General features: G+C 39.9%; 1 protein-coding gene across 2 annotated transcripts in view; it reads left to right on the forward strand.

Annotated features, from left to right (window-relative positions):
* Nucleotides 1–27,006, forward strand: part of ST6GALNAC3 (ST6 N-acetylgalactosaminide alpha-2,6-sialyltransferase 3) — a 530,587-nt gene that overhangs the window by 394,795 nt on the left and 108,786 nt on the right. The window lies entirely within an intron of this gene.

A 27,006-nucleotide genomic window follows, 5' to 3' on the forward strand; every position in this document is an offset into this window, starting at 1 on the left:
ACCTCAGATCTATTTGTGTTGTGGATCAGTTGCTATAGTATCCTTTCACGATAAAGGTTTTTAAGGCCTTTGTCAATCATTCATTGGGAGGAAAATCCTTGCCAGCAGATGCAATCTCTTTCAAGGCCAGCGCTGCCTTGGCTTCTGTCTTTCTGTGGACCTGGGAGAGAAATATCCTCCTGGACAACATGATCTAGGATTGTCTTGATCTTTTCTTTTCTGGCCTGGGTCTCAAAAAGCTTCCTTGGAGATCTCTGTAGAGTGTCTTTTTTCTTTTCTCCTCCATTTTCCTGACTTAAAATGTTCAGTGACTACAGACATAAAGAAAATGGATAAATAATTTTAAAACATACAGGTTCCCCAAATATTTATCCCTGCACATGCTTAGAGCAAACTACATTCTTTTCATATAGTCTGGCATGTTTTTTGTTGAATTCCATATTTTATGTTTAAAGAGGCAGATAGAATCATGACCCAAGAGCTGAGTCTTCCAATCCTGCCCTCAGTCATTTCCCTGCTTCCCTGAGAACATGAGGTCAGGCATAGGGACACTCTAGCTGAGGTTCTGGCTCAAGCCTTACTGTGATCATCTGTGAGCTGGGCTAGACCAGGCGAATCCCTTTTGGGAGGGTCGATCTTAGTATCTAACAGAGTCCGGATCAAATTAAAAAAACCAACTTCCTTCGTACTTTTCATCCTAAGCCTACATTGGAGTCTGGCCTTTGTCACCTCACCCATCCAGGCAGGGAGAGAAGGCTAGCTCGAGAAGAACACATTCATCAGGGAAGAGAAGCCACTCAAGACCAAGAAGGCCTGAGCACATTTGTTCCTGTTCCTAGGTCTGAGCTTGCCGGTCTGCCTCTCCCAGCCTTCTTGGGGCCCTATGCTCCAGGAGCTCTCAGGACAAGAGCTTCACCAAGAGAGAAAGCACCCTTCGGTCTCCATTCACAGGGCTTATTCAGTCATTCATCCACCCAACACAGATGTACTGAGTAGCTATCATGTGCCAGATGCTCTTCTAACTACCGAAGACAAAGCCGTGAGTGTGAGGGACAAAGTCTCTGATCATTTTATTCCATACCTTGTTTAGAAGATACCTTCTTTTCATGGACGCTTTCCTTGATCACTTGAGTTTGGTAGAGTGAGAACTGGCCGCTGCCTAGGCTAAAGTCAGGAAATCACAGATTTGAAAGGCACCAAAATGTCACCCAGTCCGTTCCTCTGCAGAAGACACATAGTACCTCCAGCTGCTGTCATATTTAATGATCTCTGAGAAAGAAAAAAGATCCTTCAGTAATCAGCTTTAGGAATATCTTTACCCTTTCCCAAATACTAGCCCCTCAAACTCTCTTTATAGCACTTAATTCTTGTCTATGTATATAGTTTAAAATAAGATAATTTGTTAGAGAGGATAGAGGTGAGGAAAACAGGTAATGACTATCCCCCCCTTTTTTTTAATTTATTTATTTGACAGAGAGAGATCACAAGTAGGCAGAGAGGCAGGCAGAGAGAGAGAGAGAGAGGAAAGCAGGCTCTCCATTCAGTGGAGAGCCCGATGCGGGACTCAATCCCAGGACCCTGGGATCATGACCTGAGCCGAAGGCAGCGGCTTAACCCACTGAGCCACCCAGGCGCCCCAATGACTATCCCCTTTTTAAAAAAAGATTTTATTTATTTACTTGACAGAGAGATCACAAGTAGGCAGAGAGGCAGGCAGAGAGAGAGGGAGAAGCAGGCTCCCCACTGAGCAGAAAGCCCGATGTGGATCCCAGATCCCAGGACCCTTAGACCACGATCTGAGCCGAAGGCAGAGGCTTAATTCACTGAGCTTCCCAGGCAACCCAGTATCCCTTTTTATTACCCTGCAAATGTGGTATGTAACAATTATATCAACCATAATCAAAACACCATACACTGAATGGGTTTTTTTTTTTAAGATAGATTTATTTATTTATTTATTTGAGAGAGAAAGAGAGACAGTGCATGCACAGGTGAACAGAGGGGAGGGGCAAAGCAAGGTGGGGGGGAATCCTTAAGCAGACTCCCCACTAAGTATGCAGTTCCAAACTGGGCTCATTCCAGGACCCCAAGACTGCTATCTCAGTTGAAATCAAGAGTCAGTCATTTAACTGACTGAGCCACCCAGGTGCCCCATATATTGAATGTTTCAATAGGCTAGACATTCTTCTAGACATTTAAAAAAAAAAAAAAAGTATTATTCTTTTGGTACCCCTTGTTATTATCCATAAGTAAATACAGACTTAGAGAAGATAATAAGTAGTTTGCCCAGTTTCAGAATTTGTAAGGGACAGAATGAGAATTCAGATCATTTATTCCAAAACTTCACTTGTACCCTTCCTGATTCTGCATCATCATACAATGAACTACTGTGAATCTATTCATGTGCTATAAATCTATTTTAAAAAAAATCTCGTTAGGTCCCCTGTGAGTTTTCTTATCTCTGGATTTATTTCCAATTTCTAACATTTTGCTCCAATGTCATATTCTAACATTAGTCACTAACAGAGGTGCATGGCAGACTGTTATTTTAAATCCACATGCATCAAGAAAATAGGCCTAATTGGAGGAAATTAAGGTGGTTACAATTTCCTGATGATTAAGCACAAAAATATGTTGCTAGAGGAAGTTGTAGAATTTTCTGTTCTGAAAATCTGAAAGAAAAACACAAAGAAGGTTTGAACAAACTCTAATTTGAACACCCATTTCCTGATTTTATAAAATGAATGGTTTAGAGTAGGTGATCTCCCTTGGGCCTGCCCCAGCCCTCACATCCCACAAGTCTGTAACTTTTGGTAGAGATTGGATGTTCCAACCTTTCAAGGTCTTTTTCGGCTTCTATTTTTATGCTTGAATGATTCTTGACTCTCTTTGGTTCAGCTTCACATTCTTGAGTCCCTTTCAAATGGAGATCTCGTAAGAGCTGTTATTTAACAGTATCCCAAATGCACCATGTGCACAATTAAATACAACCGTGTATTTAGGACTTCAGAATCATAGTTCATTATTACTGTGTGTTTGTTCTCCTATTTGATTAAGGTTAAACAACAGGACCGGATTTCCTATTGGGTAGCATTTTAAAGTGTATTATGTATGTGACAGATGGGATCTTATAAATGCATTAAGCGTGCTTATTTTAATATCTAAGCATATGCAAAAGTTCTAGAAATATTTTACATGCAAATGTCTGGGACTCTGCAAGGGCCTATAATAGGAATCCATACTCTGTGACTTCAAAGCTTTAGTCTCGACAACTAATCACTTGGCTATTTCCAAATCAAATTTCTTCAAACAAATCAAAGGCATTTGTCCTACCCAAGAACCAAGTTCTGTGGCAAGTTTGACATTTGAAAATCAAGCTGCTTATTGAGATATTCATGCACTGAAAAAGGCACCCAGAATTTCTTTCAAGGGCTGAGAAATACCTTTTTACATGCTCCAGTGACTCAGAAATTTGTCAAAGAGAATTTTATCAAATTTCCTTCACACACCCACTCAAAACTCACCTTTGCAGTAAGAGCCAGCTTTCAGAATTTCAGCCCAAGAGGTCCTTCATTTTCTGAAAGGTTATGAGCCCCTGAGATTTCCCTTCTTTCGGAGTCATAATCGCTGTGTTGCTTCTGAGTTGTTAACAGTAACACTGATTAAGAGGAGAGAAAAGGAAGAGACATTCCCCATACCAATATTAAATGGCTTCACGGAGTAGGAATATTTTAAATACCACAGCATCTGTGGTAAGTAGAAGAAAGTGCTCAATTTCCCAGGGAGCAAGCAGAAAAGAAAAGAAGAGAATGATAACTAACCTTTCTGCAGGGCTTCCTACATGCAAGGAACTGTGTTAGTTCCTTCACATGCATTGTTTCATTTAATCTACCCAACCACTTCCCAAGGAGTAAAAACTACAGTAAAACTATAACATTTTTTACCCATGAGGAACCCGAGGTTCAGAGAAGTGAAATAACTCGATTGGAATCACCTGGACAAAATCCAGGCAGGGTACACTTCAATTTCAAGCCTCTGCTCTTAGCTGCTCAACTGCACTCCTGCCTTCTCTTCCAGAGGAGAAGAAGGAAAGGCCCTGACAAGAAGAGGTAACCAAGGAAAAGGAAGAGCAGGCTGGGCTTCCAATGGACGGTGCTTCAGAGCCCATATTCTTCCCCTTGGGTTATACGGGTTGGCTCAGAGCCAGCGTTCATAAATGTTTGTTGAATGAATGACTGTATGAATGAATGCAAGGCAATGGAAGACAACTTACAAGGCATTCTGGCCCTGCAACCCCCTCCTCCCCTACCCTACTAATCGCACATTCTAGCCCATTCTTGCATCTGTCACTTGTCTGTGATTCTGCAATCCAAACCCTGGCTTCCCCTTCCAGAACCAGTGCTGAGCATATTTGTGAAAGGAACAAAATGCCTCTTCGGCAGCCTCTGCCCTTTCTCCTTCCTTGCTGGTACTGCTGCTTACGAAGACCATGCTCTCCTTGACGCTGGCTGCCGGCTGCCCAAAACTCAACATTCCCAAGGTAAAACCCCCAGGTGAATTTTTGTGATCTACTTACTTCTACTTTCTCCTCCCCTGCTGTCAACATTTCAGGCTCTCTGCAAGCAATTGTTTGTTTGCTTATTTGTCTTCTCCTTTGAATGGTAAAATCTGTGAAGATGGGAGATGTGTCCACCTTGTACCTCCAGTTGCCCAGTCATGGTCCCTGGAACAAAGTAGTCGTTTAGTCAGCATTTGTTATCTAAATTACTGAAGGAATGGATGAAGGTTTTCCACTGTAAACCTTACTTATCAAGATTTGAAGGTAATTGGATACTGCTACCACTAATAATTTTTGTAGTAATATACTTATTTAAAAGTATTACTATAGGAAGATTTTCCAGAGTTGCACGTGTGTGTGAAACCAGCATGTTATTAATTTATTCAATAAACATTTACTATGTACTTATTACTGTGGTGTTCTAGGTATTAGGATATATAATTGCTGACCATTGTGCAATCAAAATACAATTCTGTCTTTTATCATCACTTTACTTTTTTTTTTTTTGGGAAATAGATTCTCTTTTTCTGCTCCTGGATGAAAATTCTAGTAGGCTGTATAATTTCTCAACTCACTCATGGGTAAAACAGTCCTAAAATGCCTTAAAGTCACAAATGCAGTCCCAACTCAGTAATTTTAATGTCCAGTTCCATGGAATAATCAAACCTCTGAACTTGAGTTAACATTAAGCCTTCTTCCCTCCCCCAGTAGAGTTGTGTGGTCAGAGAGGGCATCATGGGTCTGGGCTTTCTCACCTCTTTCCTCACCTTACAGCTACTGTTTCAGAGCCCTTCAACTCAGGGTTGAGCACGAGACGGGAGGAAAGTTGAGGGAATAATACCTTAGCCTCAGTAATTCTTACTTGACTCTTGGTTCTTCAGGCCTGATAAGTGGTCCCAGCTGATCCATCTGGATGAGGAAGCTTTCATGGGCCCTTCAGAGGTTCCCACTTGGCTCTTATACTAAGCATGTGTTTCTATTCCAATCTGTATGGTCTCTTGTGGTCCTTCTCGTAGCCTTTAGGACCTGGAGAGCATATATCCTCGTTGGGAGCCTTCTGAGCCTTCGGGGTGATGTAAGAAAATCCCACACTTGTTCGCTGTCCTATGACTCACATCTGCTCCGTGGGAAGCATTCACATCCCTAACCTGCCTGACTCTGGGATGATATGATGGTTCCTCGGGGGTTAGGCACAAGTTTTCTGCCTCCTGACCAAGAGACACAGCTCACAGGTTTCACAAAAATCTTTGTGAAGATACCCTCACCACACTTTGCAGTAGAGATGATAATGTGGAGTTTCAGCAAAGCAAGAACTTGCTGATGGAATTCCTTCACTCAGCTCTCCCTTGCACCAACTCTAGACCTCCTTGGATTCTCAGAGTGGGGATTAAATGATAAGATACAAGAACTTTTTTTTTTTTAATCTGCACATGATGTGTTCACCTTGGAAATTCCCACCTATTTTATATTGTAGTGTCTGCAGGCACTTAAGGTCTTCACGTAACATTATATAACGTGCATATTTGTTGTGTGTATGTGTGTGTGTGTGTGCACGCATGTGCGTGATGTAATGATAAAATTACATTTTTCACCTCTCTTTAAAATATATTTTTCCTCTGCCTCTAGATGAGAACTCAACTTAGGTATTTCCATGGTTTTTCTGATAATTCTCAAGTAATAAAAATACTCTGGTCACTTTATGTAACAAAACACTGTCAGTTTGGTACTTTAAATGTTTGGTCCCATGTAATGGTCAAACCTTCCAACTTCATCCAAAATTATGGTGACTCTTTCTCCTCCCAGTAGGTCCACAACCTAGAAATGTGATGCACTTGATTTATTTTCTTTTCTTATTCCTCTCTGCAACTAGCTAGCTGCTATTTACAGATCATGTAGAGGTGGAGCAAGAGGTAAGGGGGAGAGGCAAGCTCTTATATGGCCAGTTCTTTGTAAGGTGACCTCATGACCACTGGTCCTGGCCTATATTAAAACCTTTTCTCTCATGGAGCACTTTCCTGGGTTCTTTGGACTCCCCCCTGCCATCCTCAGTGCCAGAAACCTCCCAACTGCACAGTTGTCTTGATACGGTGATGAAGCATTTTGCTCTGCTTGGTTTCTTATTCCTTCCAAAATCCTGAGGAATGGGTGGGGAGCCCACCCCAGCTTCTATTTTAGGACTTTTCCCATTTCAAAGGTGCTATTAAACAGAAGGGATCTAAAATAACCTGCATCTGGTTCCTTTGTTTGCATGACCTGTGTTTAATGTAAGGTACATGCTCATTCAACTTTTGTACTAAGAAACTCAAGGAGACACTTCTTGGGCCATTGTTGCTGCTGGAACTTGTATGTCAGTTTATTACATCTCCCTGGCTGTAGGGGACAGATACAAAATTTCCAAGTGACAAGTCAGAGTCTTTTTCTTGATTGTATTTGAAGGGACAAGCATCCCTTTGGGGGAGGGACTTTACAACTTAGCTCTTGCTAAAGAAATTCCATCCGAAGTTCTTTCCTCTCTCAGACCTCTTATATTCTGTGCGGTTGACTTGCTTTGGGTTTTAATTGTCTGCATTGCAATTCCTGCAGGCTGGTCTGTATCATAAGTCACATTGGTATCTGATATCTGTGAGAGCTGAGTATTCAGTCAAAACTTCCAATTTAGCATCCTCTTATAAACATACAGTTTGATGTGCACAACTGTCCCATGGCGTGTGCAGCATATATGATTATTCCTATTTGCCATGTAAGTAAACTAAGGTTCAGACAAGTTAAGTAACCTGCACTATGACTTGTTAGGTTTTCTCACTCCATGGTCTTTGCTCATTTCTTGCCGGCGAGTTAACTTATTGTACTTCTAACAATGGACTGGAGGCCCAGTGAGTTAATGAACAAGAACAATCTTACTGGTGTTCTATTCTATAAGCCTACAGAATTCCCAAGAGACACTTACGCTGAATAAAGAAAACACATAATTCATGGGAAGTAAAACAAAATAAAATGGTAGGATTAATGATGCTTTAGAATAAGTAGGCTTAATTGAGAAAAATAGGCTTACGTCATAAAGAAACAAAAATACAGACCTAACAATATGAACACAGTAAAAATTAAAAAAAAAAAAATCCTCATTACTAAAAACTAAATATCTGATTATATGGTAATAAAAGTTAAATGTGGTTTGGCCACACTTGAAAGGAAACTGATTGGCACTAGCTTATCAACAACATTGAACCCCACCTGTGCCATAGGACGTGTCTTGGGAAACTGAGCTACCCTCCATGTTGTAATATGCAAACCTAACTTAGGCATGGAATTAGCCTTGCTGTAGGACTACCCACTGTACAGTATAAAGCAATTAGCAGGGGGAGTATTAAATAAATCTGTTAAGACTAATAAGCACAGAGGTTTGAGAAATTTTGGACTAGTACAGATCTCTTGTAGGGTACCGTCAGTAAGTCATTTATAAGCTGTGTTTTATTGCCTCTTCTACCAACTAGCTGATTTTCCTGAAAGGAAGGTTCATCTCCTAGTGCCCTAGGATTGGAGCAGTCTAAGTTGTTTCGAGCTCCATACGTTTATTTCACCCTGGGAGCAGATGAAAGGCATATAGAACAGAGAGTTAACATCTTACTTTTGTTGACTTATCTTTTAACGTAACTTTAGACCTATTTTTATGTATCAATTACTCCCTGACAAGCTCATTTTTTTTCAATTGTTTGTATCATTCATCAGCCTTTGAAAATTGAATGCTGTCTTTGGAAGTAAAGAATGTGGTATAAAACTGCTCGTGCCGGAGGTTTTTCAAGGGGCTGGAGAGGTAGATGCTACCGTATGGGGTGGCAAAGTCAAAAAGACATGGCCTGGAGAGGCACACCAAGTCAAGGGGAACAGACAAGGGGCCATCACTGCAGAATAACCTGTGGTATGGGTTTTGTAAGGCAAGGAACTTCAGGGAATACCAGAAGCAGAAGTGTGATCTTAGTGTGGAAGAACGATGCCAAACTACAACCTTTGCTTTTGGTCTCACTGCTCAAACCTATCCTCTGCGCCTGATGTTGCACTCTGATCTCAAAGAACTGATTCCTGGTTTTGACTCACATTTCTTAATTGTGCTGTTATTTTGGAATTTCTGATTTTCTAAAATGTGAGCTTTCCTTTACTGTCCTAAAGGAATGCCTATCTCTCTGCTTTAAATGAGATAATAGCTATAGGTATGTTTTCAGCAACTCAGAATAAAAGACAGTGCACACACTGGGTATGATTTCCATGTCTCTATTGTACAGCTTAGTCTTATTTCAAAACATGTTTACATGTATTTATTTATTTGGCCCACTTTGTCATTTCAGCATGTATATTAAAGAGAGGAGGTGTTGAATTCAGTGGTTCAGAACTTTTTCAAATTGATATCAACAAACGTATTGGGAGGAATCTCCACAATCTGAAAGTGTTGTATGTGTATAGGGCCATTTCCTTAAGGATATAAGCAGGTTCATGTGGATGTTCCAAAACTGCAGGACTGTCCCTTGTTCACATCAGAGCTCCTTTGTTATCTTTGCTCAGACCTGAAGTAGAGTTCTGCTGTTTCCATAGCTCTAAATCTCTGAAACTCTTTAAAGTTGTTCAAATAGTAGAATATCTATCTTTCAGGATATCTTGGTGTTTTAGCAAAACCTTGACTCATTCTTGGCAACAGGATTTCTGAACACATCTCTGATGCCATTTTCCTAATACATTTTACATCCATTTTGAGGGCTAAATGATATCTTGACCACATCCCATGCTTTCTGGAATCCATACCATCTTAAATATCTAGCATTCTCATTTCTGACATTCTACTGAGAGAATCCTGTTTTAGGTCAAATTGCTTTTATTTCTTAGAAAATCTTGGTTCTTATAAGTCACTTATGCCTCCTGAGTTGTTTTCTGGTCCATTTGTCAAATTACAAACATGCAAGTTATATACTTGTATAGAATGCAAGTGTATATTAGAGTTCTCCAGAGAAACAGAAAGAATAGGAGGTGCGTGTGTTTATTTATATATATAGGAATTGGCTCTTGTGATTATGGAAGCTAATAAGTCCCAAGACCTGTAGGTGTCCTACTGGAGACCCAAGAGCTGATGGTCTAGTTTCTGTCCAAACCACGTCTGTAGATGTCAGCCCCAAGATATTGAATCGAGTAGTGGGGGAAAAAAGTCCCAGCTTAAAGCGACCTGGCAGGAAGAGTGCCCTCATGGAGAGATGACTCTTTTTTTCTTCGTTTTCCTATTCAAACCTTCAGCTGGCTGCATGGGGCCCACTCAAATTAAGGAGGGTAATCTGCTTTACTCAGTCTGCTGACCCAGATGTTAATCTCTTCCAGAAACCCTCACAGATGCAGAATAATGTTTGACCAAATGTCTAGGCACCTTGTGTCCTACTCAGGTTGACCCATAAAATTAACCATCCAGAGTACATACTATGGTACTTATTTAATGGAACTTTTTACTATTATTAAATAATAAAATAATGAAGAGTTAGTTTACTATTATTAGAGATTACTGAACATAACAGTATACTTGTCATAATATTGTTGCATTTGGGTAGTCAGATGCTTAAGGGAAACTTTTCTTGTTATGGTTGGAAGGTCAGCATTGGCTACCTTTGTAATCCCAAACACTGGCGTGACAAGGTTCTTGTGTTAGTCAGAGAAAGTATTGCTAAGTACTATAATAATCAGTCCCTAAATTTTAATTAAAAAAAAGTTATTTCCCATTTACCTCACAGTCTGAGAAAGGTCAGGAGGCTCTCCTAAGTATCTCTTCCAAGTTATAATATCCACTTATAGAACACTTCCATATGTTTAAATATAGATCCTAAAATCAATATGTATGTCACTTTACTTTGAAAATGAAAGAGATACAAAATCGACTCCAAAATAAATATTTAATTGATTACTGGCTCCTATAAATTAGAAGATGCATAACCTCTGAAAAATCATTTTTCTTCATTGATGATGTTCTGTGGAGCCCAGGGGGAAAACACAAGTGGAAACAGCAAATTAAATTTTCAAATGTTTTGTTATGAGGGAGTCTTTCTTACCAGAGAGCTTTGAAAATGTGGGCTTGTTAGGCCAATATAGCAGAGGGAAACTTCCCACTAGTTTTAGATTCAAGCACCAGTTGTCCTCATCAAGCTGGGTAACCTCAGAAAACCAGTTAACTGCTCTGGGCCTTTGTTTACCTAATTTAAAACTTGGGGTGTTGGCCACATCATTGATTGAGATTGCTTCCAAATCAAATTTACTGCAGTAACTCCAACTGGACAATCATCTCTTTAGATTTGGTTTACAGAGAAGATCTGCTCGGAGGTGAGGGAAGAAAGTGAAGCCATGTGAAGGGATTCCTCTGTGATCTTGTAAAACAACCCACCTGAACCGTAGGCAGGCGCTCTTCAAAACTGTGGGTCCACTGGACACTGACCACAGCCCAAAGAGAGCTCACTGTGCACCATGTGAAGTTCCCAGGTCTCATTTACAGAATGTTAGAGCTGCTTGTTCGTCATAGTGTGCCAGAGACTTCACTGGCAAAGCAGAGGCAGGTTGTGGTTCTGGACCTCTGTCACTATCACAGAGGGGCAGAGAGGAGCCAGACCAGGCATTTTGGCTCCTGGTTTGGTTTCAGTTCTGGATTAGACATTGGCATTTTAATCTTTACTCGTTGTTTCAGTGTGTTAGTATTGTTATATATCTGAACTCCACATGGAATGCTGATTGGCTCGAATGAATTCCCAAGAACTTGCAGCAGGAGCACTTAGAACCGTCCTGGAGAGACCATGCTATGCCATACACATGCATAGTGTTCTCAGGGACTCATGCAGACGCTACCTCTGAGCCTCCCTTCCTATCCCCATTTTGCTACAACCCCAAGAGAAGCCACCCATCTTGACAGGTTTCCTTTCCTGTGGAGCAAGAGGTATAATTAAATTGTGTCCCAGCAGTGAAGGTTCCTTAATGATGATGAGCCAAAACTAATTGTATTGATTTGTTTATTACTGGCTTAGGAGGCCCATCAAACAAATGGACTGAGACTATTTCCATATTCTTATCTGTTGGGTAAATGAGAAACAAATGACCTCTCCATATGTCTGCATCCCGAAGTCACTGCCCTCTAAGGCTGACTGCTCTGGGGCCGCGGGTGGGAGCTTTGTCCAGTGCTGAAGCCATTCTGCTGTTTGCTGTGAAGAAACTGAAAAGTCTGGGATTCATTCTTTTAATTTTATTTAGGGGGATTCATTTTTAATGATTATAATTTGGAACTTTGCCAATGTGCCAGCTGGTCTGTTTCCTTCGAGGGACCTAGTCATGAGTATTAATAACCCTAATTCAGGATCCTCTGAGGAAGGGGGAGGTCCAGGGTCTGAAATGGCAGGAACTGAGGAGTCACTGACACCACATGAGTTCCTGGCCAGGAGAATGGTGTAACTGTGAGCAGCTGTGGGGGAGCCAGGTGAAGACAGTCCATTGTATCTTTGCCTGTTGGATCTTCTTGGTGTGGAAGAGGATTCAAGGAGGGTTTCTGAAGAGATCGAAGGTACAGCCCTAGGCTGGAAACTGGGCACATGTGGGAGAGGATCAAAAACATGGTATCGTTTAGTTTCAAACGCATGAAGCCTAACTGTGTGTCAACGGAAGGCTGACGGAACTGTTCGCTTTCACTGAGGTGAAAGAGCAAAAATAAGTGTGGTCCTTTAGAAAGGTTTAGGAGGACATGGAAAGAAAACCAACATCCCTTGAGTTCACATCCTGCTCCAATTACTCTACTAATTGTCTTACATATACTGTCTCTTTAATTCTCTCGCATACCCTGACAGGTAGGTATTCATGTCCCATTTTAGACAGAGGACAACTAGGGCTCAGATAGTTTATGTAACTTGCCTAAGGATGCGCAGTTAGCATTGGTAGATTCAAAGCCAAGGGAGTCTGCATCAAAGCTATAAATTAGAAGACAAATACACACCTATTTCTCTCCATTATACACTTCCAATAGAGAACAGGGGAGTTCCATTCAGCACCCTTGCATTTGCAGTATTGAAGAGAATGGCACTTCCTTGCTCTCTCTCAATACCCTCACTCTTCCCAAGGGAGGGCCTCATCTAAAAGAGGAGAATATAGAGAGCCTGAGCATCTTTGACCATGTTGGTCAAGGGCAGGACCACAACACAAACCCACTCAGGCCATCCTATGGCTGAGCTCTTTCTCTCTTGTTACTGGTACCCCAGTCTGTCCTGCTCTGCGGGCCTTGGCCCTGTGACTCTTCATCTCTGCATTTCAATTTGCACTTGGTGCCAATCAGAAGTGTGTGATCCCAACAAGATAGTAGGAGGTCCTTCCACATTAGCCATTGATTTCTTTCCATCAGCAAAGCTGATGCTCTATTATGTTGGCTGGTTCTTTCTGTTCTCAATTGTCTAGAACCCCTAGAGAGGATGAGTCATTAGGGTTTCATTTTTGTTTTGTTTTTCCCTCACTAGTCTCTATTACTGACAAGGCACATGGAAGAACTTTCTGAATGTTAGGTCATTAAGATGACATGATAGTTTACAGTGTCTGGGGATGTTTAGGAGGAATCTTGACCAACAGAAGAAAGAGGTGAAGCTCTTTCTTAGCCTTGCTTGAAGTTTAAAGTTGGTCTGACAAATTTGCTTTTTACTAAATTACTTTTTACTAAAGTAAATTTAGTAAAAAAAATTTTTAGTAAATTTTTTAGTAAAAATTTAGTAAAAAAATTTTACTAAATTTTTATTAAAGTAAAAAATTACTTTTTACTAAATCAAGGTTTTATTTTTGAGAAATCCAACTTCTAAACATACTTCACATTTTATCCCACATTTGCAGATATAAACTACTGTACCATTTGTGTAGACTGGGTAGGGTCAAGAGACTTTGATAAGCATAGCTTCATTCAATTATCAAGACAGAAGAGAAAAATTGAGGAAGGCAGAAGATACAGTCTCCTCTCTGTAGAGGAGAAAACTTACTGAAGTGACTTGTCAAGGTCACTTTGCTGGTAAGTGGCTAGATTGAGACTCTGACTGCTTTTCTGTGTTTAGACACATTAATCAACTGGCCTTAAAAATAACAACACTGCACAACAGAAGGCATGAGAAAAGCAAGTGATAAATTTGATTACATAAATAAATAAATCTTCCATATAGCAATATTAATTAATTAATCAAACAACACAAGAAGATAAATAATAAGTGGAGGAGTAATTTGCCCTGCTTGACAAAAGGTTATTTTCTTTAATAAACAGTAAATCCTTACATATCAATAAGAAAACTATAAACAACAACAAAAAAATAGGCAGGGAAGATAAACAATTGGTCAATGACTGCAAAAAGATGTTTTAATTTATATGTAATTAGAGAAATACCACTGAGATCATTTTTGACAATTTAAAAGTTTGATGACATGAAACATTGTTATAGGATATGGGGAAAACCCTTGGTGGGAGTATAATTTGAAACAGCCTTTCTGAAGGGCAATTTGACAATGTTTATTTAACCTCTTAGTAATGCTCATAATATCTGGTAGGGTGTGAAAATAGAATCCCATTACCAGAAATAAAGTATACGGAGAGCCCAGAAGATGTGTTTGATCTACCCATTGGGTCACTTATTAGACTATAGGGTCCAGCTTAGAAAAATATCAGGAAACCTCTTCTCTGAGCTCCTTTGCTATGACCTCTTTCACCTCCTCTTCTCATGGTTCTTTTCCTTCACAGATGGTCTTTTTATCTTTCTAGTTTCCCCCCAGATTTGCAGCCTCCAGATTCTCGATTCTGTTAGTCCTCCTTTGGTCCTGGGTTAGTCCTCTTGTGTCCTGGGCATCAGCAGAGGGCAAGGGGCCTTATGGACTTCAGAGTGAAAATATATAAGATAATATAACATCCCCCTTGCTTATTTTGACCATCACTTCTAGTTCAACTTAATAGAAACTCCCTCTTAGCAAACAAGGGAGAAAATAAAGAAGAAATAGCAAATTCTATTGAGCTAAAATATAAATTCACCCAGAAATTACACTTGGTGGAATTTATTCCATAGACATACTTGCAAGAGTGGATGAAGATATGTCTGAAGAAATAATTAATCTGAGGCAATATTGTTTGTAGTTGCAGAACATAAAGTAGAAATGGCTGTCAGTAGTAGCAGAGTAAACCATGGTGCCTCTTTGTTATGGAGTACTAGGCAGCCCCTAACACTAGATCTTCCATCACACTTTCAAGAAGTCTTCTAGACTACAAGGCATTCTGTATTCCCCAGTGTGAAGATTTTAGTTTTTAAACACCAGCCAACTTAAACGTACATGTTTGTAGAATTACAAATGAAATTATTTTTTTTAAGAATTTATTTATTTATTTGACAGAGAGAGATCACAAGTAGGCAGAGGCAGGCAGAGAGAGAGAGGAGGAAGAAGGCTCCCTGCTAAGCAGAGAGCCCGATGCAGGACTTGATCCCAGGACCCTGGGATCATGACCTGAGCCGAAGGCAGTGGCTTAACCCACTGAGCCACCCAGGCACCCCTACAAATGAAATTATTTAGTGTATACTTACATTTATTAATCTAGCTGCACATTCACATTGAAGATCACATATCATATAACGTATTAATTTGGAAATATTGCTACTTTCTGCATTTCTAGAATCAGTATTATTCAAATGTTTCACATGCATCTTTAACAAATGGGAGCTCTTTTCTGAGTCATCTAACACATATTTTTTCAGTGTACATTTGACTTATTTCCATCTGTTACTTGAGAAGCAGCATTTGTTGGCCCATAGATGATGTTCTAGTAGAAATCTTATCCTAAACCACAAGTCCCAGTCATAGAACGTGAGGAGAATTGTTTTGTATCACTCATCCTGTAAGGGGTATATGTAGGTTTTCACAAAACAGTTGCTTATTCTGTTGCTTATTAAATGATCATCTCTGAACAGCCCACTTAGAATCTCAAGCTTGAAATTTTGAGTTCTTACCCCCCAGTAATGAAGACTAATCTGTGATAAATTTCTTTGCCCTCTTTAAATAGATCCCGATAGATAACGTCAGTAAGCATCTGGAAGGGCTGGTTGACTGTTTCTTTCAGGCTAATGCATCTTTTCCAAACAACAGTCTTCTGTTCAAGTTAAGCAATAAGGAAAACCTCTCACCATTTGAGAGAATTTGCAAGAACCCACAGATAATTGTCCTTTTTTTTTTTCCCTGAAGGATAATTTGGGGACAATAGCTGCAGCTTTTACTCAAGCATTTATGGAATATATATCTATATAGATCTATATAGATATGAGAAAATATCCAAGTGTAAGTATGGTTGTAGTAAAAGAATGGTTGTAGAATCATATTTACAGTGAACCCAAGTGCACAAAAGGAAAAGGTGACACCAGTAAACATATATATGTAATCGTATGTGACCACATATTTGTACGCGTTTTCTGTAGTAATACATAGTGATTACTCCTAGGGTGTTGCGAGAAGTCCCCAAGAGGAGGAGGAAGACTTATATTTTCCTCTTTTACTGTTGTTCCAGTGTTGGCAGTAACATGTTAAGTGAAAATTAATTAAAAATGTGTTCCTTTCCTTTTCCTCTCTCCCTTCTGCCTCCTCCTTCAAGCTGTTTCTTATTTGGAGTTTTGCTTGCTATTACCTTGAGCCAGATTTAATCACTGACCTCCTGGTGGAAAAGGCCAGAGCCTGTTCAGTGACTCTAGCCTGTTTCCCATCCATCCTCCACCGTAGGCACTTGCCAAGTTACAAGTTACATCTATATGTAACTTGTAAATCCCCAAACACATGCACGATGCTCTGCAAGGCAAATGATTCATTCAAAAGGCATGGTCCTTATCCCAGGAGATTAGACTCCAAGTCACACAAAAACCATTCTGAGTTTTTTCGGGTGCTGAAACAGCAGGAAAGGAGGTCAGTTTGGGGAAAATTGACTGGAGGAAGCAAATTTTATGAGATGAGTAGAGGAAATGAAAAGAACAAAACATGCTTGATGAACAAGCTAAATGCAGTTTTTTTTTTTCAAATTAATGACACCAAAGATAGAGAAACGGGATATCAAGACAGCCTAAACAAGTAAGCTTCAACAGGAAGACAGGAACAAAGCTACAGAAGCTTTGACATGAGAGTGAAAAGAAAAGGGCATCAGTGTTTAATGAGTGCATGCTAGGAGATGGGAGCCTTACTGGTTTTGTTCTATATGAGAATTCTTGGCTAAGAGTGCCTAAACAGTACAAATTTCTTTTTCTCATATAACAAGCAGTCTAGATATTGGCAGTCACTGGAATTGATTGAGCCAATCAGTGAAATCAGAGCTTCTGATCTGTTCAGCATCTCCATGATGCTTTTGCTTCCTCAAGGTTCCCGCAGTCTGAGCCAGCTGTGGCAGGGTCAAGCATCACGCCGTCCCACAACAGACTTCCAGACCTTGAGCCAAAGGGGGACATGGTGCAATGTTTCTCCACCTGTAGCTCTTTTTTTTAAGGGAAAGATATCTTGCTCAGAACCCCCAGCAGTCTCCCATCACATCCCATTGGCCATAGCTGTGTCACAGGTTCACCCTACCCCAAGGACTGCTTCTACATATTTGAGAGCAAGGGATCTCTCCCTGACACCTAAGGAAAAATCAGAGCTCTATTAGCAGATAGGAGAATAACCATGGTCTTCAGGGAAATGACCAACAATGTCTGCACATTCTTTAATCCTCTCAAAATACTGATTGAGGCTAAGTATTATTTTTTAAAGATTTTCTTTATTTGAGAGAGAGAGAGTAAGAGAGAAGAGCAGAGGAAGGGGCAGGGGGGAGGAAAAAGCAGACTCACCGCTATGCAGAGCCTGACCCAGGGATTATGACCTAAGCCGAAGACAGACACATAACCGACTGAGTCACCCAGGCATCCCTTCACCATATGAAATTTAGGAGGGCACAGTTTAGCCCATAACATCATTGGGCAGAAGGAACTGAGGAGAGGGGTGATTGGAAAACTTGCCTAAGACCACAAGATCTCCAAGTTTGTTTTATGACAAACTTATGTTCTTCCTACCATAACACAAGAAGACAAAAGTTAATACATGAAAAATAGGGTGAGTAAACAATATCATAATATTCTTAATATGTATGACTGAATATATAGGGATATGTGAAAAATACACATGCAACTAAAACATTTGAAATAGTGTCTCAGCGTAGATATAGTTTAAATTATAATTGTAGATCCAATAATGCGTAACAGAACGTAAAAGCTAAGTATGCTTTAAGCTCTATACACTAAAATAAATAAAGCAAGTGAAAGAATTCAAGGAAGGGGGGCAGAAAGAATCAAAGGCCCACCAAAACAGTATCGCAAAGCAGAACTTTTCAAGGGTAAAGCCATCCAGGGTGCTTTAATTACATCTGCAAAGACCCTTATTTCATAAGGTCCCATTCTGAGGTTCCAGGTGAGCATTTTTTAGGGGGCCACAATTCAAGCCGCTACAGTATTGAATAAATATCTCGAGTAATGAATGAATATTCAATGTGGCTTCACCATATTTAGTATGAATAGTTATGCATTCATAACAACATGAAAGTAAGCTATATTTAAAAGCATACTGAAATGTAAATGCAATAGGTCATAAAATAAAGATTCTGATCTTATCAAGAAAAAAGAAAGAAATGTAAATGCAGATGAAACATTCGCAGAGCATAGAAAACACAATAATGGATGCTGGAAGAACATTTAGATGCATATGATAGAGGGTATTTTGCCCTTTCACTGTCTGGAGTCTTACATTGGAAAGAACCTAACATAATTTGTGTTTCATTGGCATAGCAGATTATGTTACTCTGAGATTTTACGATTCCTAGAGTTATATTATTTGCTCTTTGAACTTCTCTAAGGTATTAAGTCATACTACCTATTAGTATTGATACAAGTATTCAGTGATTTTAAAAAGACTTTGACTATAGAGAGAGATGTTCTGATGTGGGAAGCATTTTTAGTAGGATCACACCCACTGCCGTTCTTCTCTAGCTTACTTTATAGTGGCCCTTTTTCAAGAACAGAGGGCTTAGAAGCCTCTCGTCCTTCCCTCCCATCCTGTAACCTGCATAGGAAACTCAACACAGCCAGTGAGGAAATGTGTGTCAAGCACAGTTGTACGAAACAGAAAAGAATTCTCTATCCCAAAATGCGGCCGAGTATTTCCTGGTACCTAGTCGAAGCATTATTTTTCAGTAGTGTTGTGCTAATGAGACAAGAAATGGGCAGCTGAAACTTCATTGAAAAACTGAGGGTACTAGGTCAGATAACATTTGGACATGTAATCAAACTAGCTCTTGTCCCTTCCTCAACTGTTGACACCACGGCGGGGCTTGATCTTTACTTTATTAATAGATCCCAACTCTGACAGCTAGACTGGGCCCCAAATCAGTGAGACTCCGCCAGTCTAATCTGAGAATCGTATTTCCAAAGAGGCAAGGACTTCCATAAATTTGGGTGGAGAATCACCTGCATGTCCCTGAAGAAGCCGGGCTCATCCCCCTGGCTCTGCATTGCTTGGAAGCACTGAAAGGAGAGCTCAGGATGGAGGGCCCAAGGCTTCGCTGTCATGAACCTTGCCCCTTTGCTAATCTTAACCATCGGAAATAATTTTAAGATGGACATGGGGCGCTGCATGTGCAGGGGAAGAAGCCGCACCACTTAATTTCAGTGCCAGGCACAGTGTTGATTTGACTGTTTGTACTTGTCAGTTGCTGCTGAGGGCGACCTCCTTATTTAACAGCAGAGGGAAAAATGAAATATGTTCGGCTCCTACCTTGAGACATAATCATTATTTAATAATGCGCTGTGTATGAAACATGGGTTTTATTTGACACATCATATGCTAATAAACTCCAGAGCATTGCAGAGTCCTTGTAAACGGAGCCGCGAGAGCTGGGTGGTCTTCTGCTTACGTTAGGTAGTACCCTGCACCCGGCTGAGTCTCGGGGCCCTTGCAAATCTTTATTAACTGATATAAACAGCGACTTCTACCGCTGAAATACGACAGAAGTTCAACAGTAGTGAATTAACATCACATTAAGAGGGAGTGAAGAATGGAGACGCTTGTCACAGTAAAAAGGAATCTGGGTCCATCTCGGGAAAATTGTAAATGAAGTGAAAGATTCCTTACACTAAATCCTCACCTTTCCTTTAATGGTCCCTTTCTTTCTTTCAGTGACACATGTAAACAGAGGTTCATTGCCCAGCGCTGAGATTACCAGTATAGCAAAACCCTCCCTGATTGTGTCAGTCCCATAGACCTTCCCAGCTCATTCTTTAAGAACATTATTGAGCAACTATTGTGTCTGATGACATTGAGGATATATGTGGGATTATTCTAAAACATTTTTCTTTCCAAGGATCATTTGTAATTCAAGGAGTACTGCAGTGTCCTATTCTGAAAGAGAGACTAATCATCGGGATTTTAGGTCCAAGGCAGGTGGCTTAGCTGGTGAAAAAGAGGAGGCTGCAGACAATTTGGCTAAAGAGATTTGGATTAGTGGACAGCAGTCGGATTGTGTCATAAAGGCAGTTGACTGCTGAGGGCAGATCCTGGACAAACGACTACAAGTCAGGAGAAGTAGGTATATACGAATGCTGATACAGAAGAGTGCCTGGCAGCATGCATGGACAAGAACAGAGACAAAGATTTAAGGTGAACGTTCATTTGGAAATACTGAAAAATGACATGCTGTTGGGCCCTAGCAGGATGTTTTAGGAAGACGCAGGCAGGAGGAAGCAAATTGCCTTTGTGATTCATTATTTGACCAACAAAACAAAACCTAAAATTCTGGGCAGTCCAGGGCTGTGTCCCTCAGGGGTAGCTGCTGGTGTTGATCCTGTCAATTCCAAGTAAAGAGGAGGTGGGGCCGGAGGGAGAGAGAGGTGGCTGGAAGAGAGGGTATGTGGGTTCCCCAGCCTGTGACACAGCTCAGGAAATACCTTGGTGGGAAACACTCATTCATTCCAGTTCTTTCTGTTTATTAAACGGCTTCATTAAGATACAACTCACATGCCAGGTCATTTGCTCACTTACAGTGTACAGGTCAGTGGCTTTAGCATATAGAGTTGTACAATCATCACCATAATCAATTTTAGCATATTTTCATCATCCCCAAATGAAGCCCCACACCCCTTAGCTGCCACCCTTCAGTCCCCTAGCTCCCATTAGTCCGAGGAAACCATTAATGCACCTTCTGCCTCTATGGATTTACTTACTTTGGGTATTCCATATACATGGAATCATACAATTTGAGGTTCTTTATGACTGGCTTCTTTTACTTAACATGATGTTTTCAGTGTTCATCCATGTTACAGCAAGTATCATTCCTCTTTGTGGCTGGGTGTGTGCATGTATCACATTTTATTCATGCATCCATCGCTACATTTGGTTATTGTGAATAACATTTGGGGCATCTCTACATTTGGTTATTGTGAATAACGCTACTGTGAACTTCTGTATACAAATTTTTGTGTCAACATGAGTTTTCATTTCTCCTGGGTCCTTGCTTAAGAGTGTAATTGTTAGGTCATATATGACCTCTATGTATAAACTTTTGAGGAAGCCTTGGGACCATTTATCAAAGCAGCTATATCAATCTTACTTTCTAGCCAACTTTCCAAATTCTCCTCATCCTTACCAATACTTGCTATTATCTGTCATTTTTAGTGTAGCCATCCCCATGGATTTGGAGTAGTATCTCACTGTGGTTTTGATTTGGATCTTCCTCATGGCTAATGATGTCGAGCATCTTCTCATGTGCTTATTAACTCCTTTCACTTCTTTATCTTGACTAGCAAACTTGCCTTAAGGAGATTTGGCCCAGGGCAATGGAGATGTGATGGCAGAATGGTTTCAACACTAAAGTCTGTGAATAGAAGAGCCCCTAGACTCTCTGCAGAAAGACCTAGGAAGGCTGCATCATGTTTAAAGTTTGTCACTTGGGCCCTAGTATTGCTGAAATGTGACATCCAGAAGTCTCCCACCAGAGCTTGTGCTGCTGAGAAAGCCATCCAGAAGAGTCCCTAGAAAGGAGAATGAGGGAGGGAGAAGGATTCCACAGCAGGGACCAGCCAGGGACTGAGCTGGACCCCAGATTTCTAGGACAGTATCAGGTAACAATATCCCCTGGTGTCCTTTCATTCTCCCTATTTTATGCTCTAAAATAGATTTGGGGGTACAGTATCATCTTTACATTAATGAAAAGTTGAAAATCTTCAGATGATGTCTGAGACATCTCATTTAAGAACCAGTTAGAAAGTGTTTTGGTTCACTTATTTGTGGAGCATAACAAATAGCAGGGAAGACAAGGGGAGATGGAGAGAAGGGAGTTGAGGGAAATTGGAAAGGGGAGGTGAACCCTGAGAGACTATGGACTCTGAAAAACAATCTGAGAGTTTTGAAGGGGCAGGGGGGTGGGAGGTTAAGGGAACCAGGTGGTTGGGTATTAGGGAGGGCACTGATTGCATGGAGCACTAGGTGTGGTGCAAAAAACAATGAATACTGTTACGCTGAAAAGAAATTTTAAAAAAATTTTAAAAATATTAACAAAAAGAAAAAAAGAAAGAAAGTGTTTTGGTCGTATAAAAATGTACTGAATTGGCAGGATAAGCCAGATGGTGAGCATGGAGCATCAGCTTAGTAAGGACAATGTGCATTAAGAATAAATACTTTACCAAGTAGGACAGAATTTTCAAGGTCTGAGATCCTGCTAATGTAAGAGTCTAAGATTTGAACAGCTTGTCATTTTTAAGCTCATTAAGAAATGGGAATGTCATTATTTATTCTGGAAAGACCAACAGAGTTATTCTTCAGTTGTTGATATAGCATGAAATTATTTGAATGCTGGTGGCCTAAGAAACTGTCTTTCATCACTGAGTGCAGCCTAAGGCGGGGGGGAGGGGGGGGACAAACAAACAGGCGAACAAAAGAGTAAACACAAAAGAGAAGATGAAGAAAAGAGGTGGGGAGCGATGAGAATAGTTGCTTTCCAATATGCACTCAATGAATAGTTCCAAAAATATTGCAGGAATTCAGAGAACTGGCTTGGGTGAAATTGACCTTTATATTAAGAATAGATGGGAATTTATAATATTGGGATTGTTTGGGATGGCACTACAGTAATATTTTGGTTAGAATCATTTTAAAAAATGAGGATCCATCCTTACTCTGACACTTTAAAATGTAAGGGCAGTCCTTGAGATACTGGAGCTACATCAAAGGGAACAAATAAACTGGAAATTGTTTGTACCAATGAGATTTGAGTAAAGGGAATGTATTAGTTTCCCATTGCTGATGTTAGAAATTACCGCAGACTTAGTGGCTTAAAACAACACTAATTTATTTTCTTGCAGTTTTGGAGTTACAAGTCAATTCCTAACTCTCTTGTCTCCCTTTTTTACTTTTATAAAGATCCTCATAATTGCACTGGGACTGAATAATCCAGGATAATCTCTCCATCTCAAGATCCTTAATTTAATTACGATTGCAAAATCCCTTTTGCCATGTAAGGTAACATATTCACAGGTTTTGGAGCTTAGGTTGTAGACATCTTTAAGGCCATTTTTCTACCTATTACAATGAAGAAAGGATTTTCTCAGCCTTTTGAATATCAGCCTGAAAGTGGTGGAGAGTGTATTTCTCTTGCAAGAGAGAAGCTTGACTTTCCAGAGCACAGTTAAAATATGGTGGACAGGGATGCCTGGGTGGCTCAGTGGGTTAAGCCTCTGCCTTAGGCTCAGGTCATGATCCCGGGGTCCTGGGATCGAGTCCCGCATCGGGCTCCTTGCTTGGCAGGGAACCTGCTTCTCTCGCTGCCTCTGCCTGCCTCTCTGCCTGCTTGTGTGTACTGGCTTGCTCTTTCTCGCTGGCAAAAAAAAAAAAAAAAAAAAAATATATATATATATATATGGTGGACGGTCCTGATATGTCATCTGCAGCCAATGAAATCATAGGCCTGATAGCACTGATTTTCCCATATCAGAGTAAGAATCACAGCATAAATATGTAGAACATGATTTAACTCACAGCATGCCAGAAGCTCTGGACAGAAACTTTGGGATGGGTGTTCACACTAAGTTTAATTTATTTACATTTGGAGGTATGATCTTGAGCTAAAAATAGTCTGTGTAAAGTATTGTGGGTTTTGGTTCCTACCCTTCACCAAGAATACCTTGAGGACTATGTGCAAGGTAGTATGCTGGGTGCTAGGGACATTAACACAAATGAGACCCAGACCTTACAATCTGGTTGCCAGGGAGAGCACATATAATCTCAGAATATGTCATGATCAGAATAGTAAAAAGCCATGGGACTAGAGAGACGGGCACTGAAGAAAGGATGACCCAAGAAGTGGGAGCAGAAAGTGTGAAGGGGTACTGAGAACCTGTGGGGATCCGGCAATAATAATACCAAATAGTTTGTGTGGTGTTGACTATATGTCATTCACTGGGCTAAAACCTTTGTTTATATGAACTTGTTTAATCCTCATAACTCAAGTCTGGTAAGTAGACTTTCCAGACGGAGTTTCTCAAACACATCTCCACTTCCCCTACCTATTGCTACCACTCTAGTTCAGGACATAGAGCCTTTCTCCGAACTGGTGTCTTGGCCCTCTTCTCTTATCCTCCACAGAGTGATCCATTTACAAAATAAATCTAACCCTGCAACTTAAAGCCCTTCAAATCCTGTCTGGAATAAGATACGTTCCTTAACTCTCCATTTCAAAGCCCTGTGGAGTCTGACCTCTTCAACCTCTCCTCTGTCCTCTCTTTCCCTATTCCCTCTTATCGTCGACAATGCAGAAAGAGTGGATTCTAGCCAATGCAGGCAGTTGTGCTGTTGCATGTCGTGGACCTATCTCCATACCTCCTCCCCACCACGTAAATCCTGCTGTTGTTCAAGCCTCACCGTAAAGGCCTGCTCCTCAGGACTTCTTTGCCAGTCCCCGCCATCCCCACCTGTGTGCAGTTCCCCTGCTCTGGTCTCCCGTGTGCCCTGAACATAGCTCCAGTGGTCATGCCTCTGATCTCGCCAGTAGATTTGAAGGTTCTTTAGAGCAAGGACATAGAATTCTCATCTTCCCTTCTTCAGCCCTTGGCCAGTACTTGGCATATAAATGCCATTTGGCCAATGTTTGTTAAATTCCACTAAACTGAGCAGAAGCCATCTCTCCCCTTCATGTGGCTCTGCCTTTTTGACATTCAGAGAGTGGCACTACAATCGTGGGTGATTCAAGGACACTTAAAAATGGAAAGGGCTCCACATCGAAGGCCTCTTGAATGTAGTGAAAATGAATATCAAAATCAATATGCCGTTCAGTTTAGGGATATGAATAAATGATTTCAATTGAATTGAATTTTCCTCTCTACATTAAGTGGTGGAACAAAATGAATTATTAGATAACATATTTGAAGTAATAGCTCTCTTCTGACTTCTCCTACAATTTGTTTTTACTTCTCCTACAGACCTACATGCTATGTGTCATGGCAGCCTGAGTACTGTTTATCTCCCTTAACCTCCTAAAGGGCAGAGACCATGCCTCAGGTTCCAAATTTGGAATGATTTCCTGGTGTTAGTCTCTTCTTTCCTCTGTGCTAACATAACATCATTTCTTTTTCTTTGAATGATTGTTTTTACACAGAAACATCACAGTTGAACATTATGACTTTTGAAGGGGAAGAGTTGAATAATATGGAAAACAGAATTTAAAATGTGAAGGATTGCCTCCATTTCTCCTTCAAACCCACACCGCTTCCCATAGGTAACCTCTAGTAAGAGTCTAGCCCCTTACCTATACACATATATACACAGGCACGTACCCTGACTTTCCTAGTGTTTGTTCTTTCTGCTGCTGCTTCTTAGATGGAATTATTCTGTAAGCATTATTCTGTCACTTGAGTTATTTTTTAAATAGTATCTAACAATATGTTTTGGAAATAATCTGTATATAGATACACATATATACATACACCTATAAATATGTATATACATGTACACACATATATGCACTCTCTTCTTTCTCTTATTGTTTGTTTTAATGGATTTATGGTTTTTACTTTTTGATTTTGTTTGTCGCTTAAACTATCAAAGTTGGCTTTCAATAACTGGCCGTTTTCAAAAGCCTCTTTTTTTTTTTTCTATCACTGAATATGTGTGACTTTTGTGTAAATAAATGCAAGATTTCTGTTAGGAGAGATTCCTAGAAATGAGGTTGCTAGGTCAGGGAGTATGTGCATTTTATATTTTGATAGCTACACATGGAGAGATTGCTTCCAAAAGGGCTTATACTGCATAGTATCTGAGGTTGCTCTTTTCACCACATTTTCAAAAATACTAGTAATGTTTTTCACATTTGTAATCGAATGGGCAAAATATACCGTCTTCTTATTTTAATTTTTATTCTCATACTAGTGAGACTGGTGAATTGTGCATAAGTTTCTTAGCCACATGTATCTCTTTTCTTGTAAATGGTCCTTTGTTCAAACTTCTATTGGCTTACTCATCTTTCTTTTTTTTTTTTTTGAAAGAAATCTGTGTAAAATGAATAGTAAACAATTGTTATAGGTGTCTCCTCTTAATTATCTTTTAATTTTGCTCCTCATAGCCTTTTCAGTACAGAAGCTTAAAATGTTTATTAATAATATTAGTCTTTTTCCTTGTTTTTTCTAAGTCCTTTTATCTTTTTTTATTTGATATCTGCTGAGACAGATCCCAATTAATTATGGCTTGATTTCAAAGATTTCTTTGAGATTCTTGAACATTTTATTGTTCTGTATAAACTAACAAGTCATCGCTTTTTCTTTACCCTCCAACCCTTTGTCATTTGTGCTGTTTTGTAGGAGAATCCCTTATTTTGATCTTTGAGTTCATTATTCAGTTTTCAACTATTCTAATTTATTAAGTTTATGGTAATTCTGTTTTTAATTTCCAAGAATTCTGCTCATTTATTTTTCATAGAAGCCAGTTGCTTTTATCATAGATAATATATTTTTAAAATATTTATGAGATTTTTAAAAATGTATATATATATATATATACATGCATACATATATCTACATATATATATACTTTTTCTTCCTGTTTCTTCTGTTAACTTGCTTCTTAGTGATTACTTTTGTTTGTTGAGTCAGTGACTCTTTTTTCATGCTGCAGTTTCCCTCAAATGGTGAGTGTTCCATACATGTTTGCTCATATTTGTATCTGAGGATCTTGACTGAAAAATATTGATAGTGACATCTTATTTACTTAGCGTAAATGAGAATTCCTGTTGACCTAGCAGTAGGTACAAGCTCTAATAATAGAAGGAACTGGACAAGGAAAGAGAAACCTATAACTAGATGGGCTTCTCATTAAAGATAGTGCATAGACTCTTGTCTTGGCACAGAAGA

This window comes from Neovison vison, chromosome 2, assembly GCF_020171115.1.
Source record: "Neovison vison isolate M4711 chromosome 2, ASM_NN_V1, whole genome shotgun sequence".
Taxonomy (NCBI): Eukaryota; Metazoa; Chordata; class Mammalia; order Carnivora; family Mustelidae; genus Neogale; species Neogale vison.